Consider the following 5,936-nt stretch of genomic DNA (forward strand, 5'->3'; position numbering starts at 1 on the left):
CACATTGAGGTGTCATTCCTTTACCGGTTATGATGAGTACAAACAGTGAAGAATTAAAGTTTAATGAGTCAGTTAAAGAAGGCACAAACACCTGCATGAGCAAGGCCCTAAAGATGGCACCACAAAGAAACAGTTTCCTGGTACAGATGCTGTCTGGAGGTGGTGGGGGGGTTCTTGGGTGCAGGGGTCTGCGAGAGGAAGGCGGAACATTCCTTCAAACACCCAGGAGTTGTTGGCAGGAATGTGTTAAGTTTCAACTTTCAAAGTGAGGATTTATTTTAGTTAAGAATGTCCTTTTTGTTGGTGTCTTTGTATCCATTCGAGTGGCCACAAAACAGCACAGGGCAAAGGGTTAAGCATGTAATTCATCAAAATAAAATTAATAACGAGAGAGTCTTCCTCTTAGAAAGTGCTGGAGGAAAAAAAAGTGTTTGCTGCCAACTTGCCTGTGGTGACAGTAAACATTCCAGAGCCGGGCTGGAGTTTGGACTCGCCATTATCTGCCACAGCTGTGACAACGCCTGTTGGCCGCAGGTTTGTGGCTGGCCACACTGTGTTTACCTGGAAATGAATCTGAAAAGCGGCAGGACTGGGAAGGCACACAAGCCCAGGCTAAATAAAAACCGAGAGTGGTCATTGCAACGGGGCGCAGGGTGGGAGGGGGAGTCCAACGTTATTGCACTGGCCCCACTGGGTCAGGGAGCAAACACAGGCGTAAACGCTCTAAGGATATCCTCAAATACGCACCTTTTGATATTGAGAGGAATGTGATGGGGGAATGCCATTCGATATGGTTTATGTTGACTGTATCCAGGGCGGATTCAATACTTGTCTCTTGTCATGGTAAAGGAGCCTATGTTGACCGCTGCCCTTCATTTATCAAACAAGGTGACAGTTTATCTATTAGACCACAGGAGGAGATGGTGGGATCCCAAGAGATGACCAGATCAGATGACACTGAAGAATGCATGTGCACGAATTAGAGTCTTTAGGAGGTCACATTGTAGAGTTAGAAACACATTAATGTACCACTTTCTTATAAGAAAGCTAATTTCCCTGCTTTTGGAAAAATAAAAGATTTCTGATTCTGATAAATCCTATGCTAATTCCTTTTAGCTCTGTGCATAATAAACTAGCTTTTGGGTTACAATATTGCAATCAGCCTACATAATTCTAGAAATGGGCTGCAGATTACAGGGATCAAATCTCTATATCAACAACTTTATAATTTATAAATGCATCTGGAGGGATTATTTGAAAAGTGAGAAATCCATGAGTGTTAATAAATGGATATGTATAACTACAAATTGAAAGACTAACACTAGCTAAATTGGTTTTTCACATCCTGGCAACTCAAAATATGTTCTTTTTAATGGCTTAGAATAACCTATATTGATTTATTAACCATTTGTTTTAATTAGTTAGTTTACTTGCAACTTCTAAGCAGTTTATAACTGGTATCTTATTAGAAAGTGGGTACCTTATTCAAAACATTTCAAAGCTACAGACATAACAAAACTTGATCCAATTAAAATGAGAAACACTTCATGTGTGGTATCTTCTATAAATTGTATATTCCCCCCACTCCGAGTCAGATCACATGCTTCTTGCAATGTCTGAACTTTTGAAGGCAACGTAGATGGGATGTGTATTAGAGCCAAAAGATTTAATATCACCAAATCAGCACATTGTTATTCATTAGTGGACCAACTGCAGAGTCAATACACATTTAATCACAGACTGAAGGCAATTAAAACAGGAGGGGTGCCAGTAGTGCTATGTTAATTAAAGTGCCAGGCTCCCATGGGAAGCTCTGAGTCTAAATATCACTACAATCAGGCCCGCACCATAATCCATGATGAGCTATTGCCGTTCACACCCGGGCCGTCGGCCTGTCAGATCCACGTCAGCGCGGACGGGAGGGCAAACCTGCCCGGTGATTAAAAAGTTGTGTATCTGTAATGGCCTTACTAATCCTAAATGACTCGGGGCGTAGCATCCTTCTCGTTAAATTAACTGACGCGCTATTGTCTTTCAGATATGATAAAGTAGTGACGTTGCACGCGAGCTTAATACAAATCCATCTCTGACAGGCTTCTTGAGAAAACACACACATCTCAGCTCTACATCTGAGAGGCTTTTGCTCCATTTCCTTTTTCCATCAGTCCCTCAGTCAGTCAGCGAGTGAGGGTCATATCTGCCGCCGTCTTATCTGTATTCCAGGCTGATGGGGAAATTCAAGTTTGGGATTACCTCTGACTGCTGACTCGAACCCATCTCAGACACAAGCGCTTTTATTATCCTCATGCTTCAAAGCACCATGGAACAAAATCTCTCCCGAGCGGGAATATCTCTAAAAAACCCTCAGTGTTTCGTATGCATGAGAAATGAAACAGTGGAGAACATATATCTGGCGTGTATCTTCTCCCTTCCACCAGGCGGGTGTCTCCTTCCTGTATGGACTGAGGGTCCATCCATATGCAGATGGCTAATTTGTAGTGTTTACAGAGGAGCAGAGAGGGGGCCGACAGCTCATGAAGAGGGGCTGAAAAGAGGCTGCCTACGTGTCACCCCAGGAGCCCGGTGGTAAAGCCTGCCGTACCAGAGCAACAACATAAGTGCTCAATCTGTGTTTGCTTACCCGTGGTCACCGATGGCTGAGTTCTGGCCTGGGGCCCGTAAATTGTGCTTTTTTTTTTACAGGCCCTGACAGCTAACAGGCTATTGGGAACAGGGGGCCCAATGACACAGCCACTCAACAGATTAGCACCTCATCAGCCTCCTGCAGCTTCGAACAAATACGCTCCCTTGCCTCCTTTAGGACACAATAGGGCCGCCACCGCTAAACAGCCCCCTGTCAAGAGAGCCCCACCCCCCTCCCCCCCGCCCTCTTACAGCCACAAAACTTCCTGGTCTGGGCTTTCTCCGGGGGCCACAGCTGCATCAATGGGGTCCTTCCCCATGCAGTCCCCAAGCCCACCCCGACCCCAATTGGCAAGATGTGTGTATTTCAGGTGAGCAAATATTGCCACTTGCCTGAGAGTTCAATGGCCTGCCCTTTTCAGGAGGGGGGTGGCGGGCGTATTGCAACTTGGGTACATGTGGCCCCTCACACAGCAACCGGGTCCAAAGGATGGGTCAGGGGAATTCTCCAGGCACAGCTGGAGTCAACAAATCAAACATACCTATATGGCTCATCTGCATTTTCCCAGACTAGGAAACCATTTCCAGCATTCATTTCCTCTCTCCTCGGGATTTTTACAACAAAAGGACGTCTTGATGTTCCTGCCAGCCAGCCAGCCAGCCAACACACACACACACACACACACACACACACACACACACACACACACACACACACACACACACACACACACACACACACACACACACACACACACCACACACACACACACACACACACACACACACACACACACACACACACACACACCACACACACACACACACACACACACACACACACACACACACACACACACACCACACACACACACACACACACACACACACACACACACACACACACACACACACACACACACACACACACACACACACACACACACACACACACACACACACACACACACACACACAGTGATGCAATACACTAAACTACAAGTTGTGACTACTTATGCCGCAGAGTGGAACAAAACTTTCTTCAGTTGGGAAGTTGGGTTTTTTATTCCATTGGTATTTACTGAAATATACAAAACACGGCCGCCATTAGCTGCTAGCTAAAGTTGATCTTGTCAACCACGTGGCATGTTTTTGGACACATTTGTCTCCAATACACACACTTGCTTAAGGTGTGTATGCCCTCTGTGGTTGTATTCATTTGTCCCCTGATAGGGAAAATAATATCACGTGCTGTGAGTTTGTTTTAGAGATTGGAGTGTTTCTTGGGACTTGTGCCCTTCATCAAGGACACAGGAAGTACAAATAAAACAGTGTAGGTATTATGTGGGGTTTAGTGAGTTACAGCCACAGGACTGACAATAAGGGAGCAGAGAGTCTGCACAAGCTGTCTATGTGTTTGTTACTTTAGTATTTTACACTTGTATCATGAGGATCATTTCAACATTGGATAAATCCATGTTCCAAATTATTTTATAATTTGGGATATCTCTTATCATATGCGTATGTCACTCCATAAATCGGAAATATGGCCATCAATCTTTTAAAAAACTGTTTTCGTCATGATTTTTCGGAATACAATGTTAAGGATATGAATTATGTATGAACCAAACTCTGTAAAATACTTATATAGAACATTGATAGTAACAGGAATGTATGGTGCGTATTTAAGTGCTGGTGAAGCGGGAATGACTGAGACATAAAAAAGGGCCTTCCTGGATTACTTACAATGAGACTTTTACTTTTTATTTTACAAGTTTCTGTGTTGATGTTTCAATCTGCAAATGAGGCATTATCTGAGCAATCTGTGGTGAATTCATACGACCCAAATAGACAGTGTAGTTCCACCTAACTGACTTTTGGATATTTTCTTTCCACTTGTCAGAGGAACATATGTTACTCTCAAACCTGACTGAAAACAATGGTTTGTGCCTGTAGTGTTTTGCCTCAAGTCCTCAAATGCATCAGTCTATTTACTGGTCAAACAGCATCGTGAGGATTAAAGGCCAGCAGCTGAATGTCACACCAGCTAAAGAGTACAGGCGGGCTTAGGTAAAGGCCGGGGGTCCGCGGCTTGGGGCAACTGTGTATTGGGTCGGGAGATGATGTGCCGAGGACCACCTTGATCCCCCCTGGAAGTCAAACAGAAGTGTGGGTAGCCGTGTCCTGGGAGGCCTTCTCTGCCGTCACAGTGATATGGAACCGGCCTAGAAGGCAAACAAGATCTCTTCCCACCCCCCGCCCCCCCCCCCCCCCCAACAACAAGCTCAGACCAACCTTGTCTGGGTGATGGGTTTTTCCTGTTGTTCTGTTTGTTTGTTTGTTTGTTTGCTTGTTTGGTCCGGAGCCCATGGATACCCAGCATGGAGTGTAGAGAGGAGGAATGGAAAAGGACGTAGAAGAGAAGGTAAAAAATAGGTGTTTGGGGAAGGGGGGGGGGGGGGGTAAGGATGCGAGACACACAGACCTCCTCTTGAGGTGACGAGAGACCTGCCGAGAAGCTACCGGGCAAATCTGATCGACAAATATACACAGACCCAGGATCAGGGCAACAAGGACAGATCACTACCTCTGATCCTTCAGCACATGTTATTTCTGACACGCATTTGACAATTATTGAGGACCATGGCTCACTATAAAGGTAATTTATTTGGCTGTATCCACTTAAAACACCTGTGTGTGAAGCTATGTGTAGCTCATTTTGAAATGGCTACCAATGCTGATGCTTTTTATGTTAAAGGAATGGTATGCTCATGACACTCATTTTTAAATAATTATCATCCGATAAAACAGACCAGTCTCTGCCAGTCTTTCTTTTTTTTTTTTTAATCCGATGACATTATCAGTTATTTTAAACTGATTAACTACCGAAATAACATCAACACTGTGGGCAGCGCCATTTTACCGGACGTGACGTAAACCATGCGTTTGGTTTCGAGGACACGTTGATGTTCATGTTATTTACTGTGGTTACTCTCTTCAAATATGCCTCATTGTATCGCGAAACATTGCCACAATTCTGATAGGAACAATCCACGGAATGCTCGGTTCCATCTGTTGCCAAAAGGTAAGCGTAGGAAGTACGTTCGGAGGCAGTGGCTAGCGAAATGTGGCCGGCCCGAACCGAAAGATCCACAGGCATGTATGCAGCGAACATTTCAAGTTTCTGGACGACTACTCTGAGAGTATGATAAAACATAACATGGGATTTATTGAACAACCATTACTTAATGGAGATGCAGTACCATCGGTCTTTCTAGTGTCATCACCGACCA

Source organism: Gymnodraco acuticeps, unplaced genomic scaffold, assembly GCF_902827175.1.
Source record: "Gymnodraco acuticeps unplaced genomic scaffold, fGymAcu1.1, whole genome shotgun sequence".
Lineage (NCBI taxonomy): Eukaryota > Metazoa > Chordata > Actinopteri > Perciformes > Bathydraconidae > Gymnodraco > Gymnodraco acuticeps.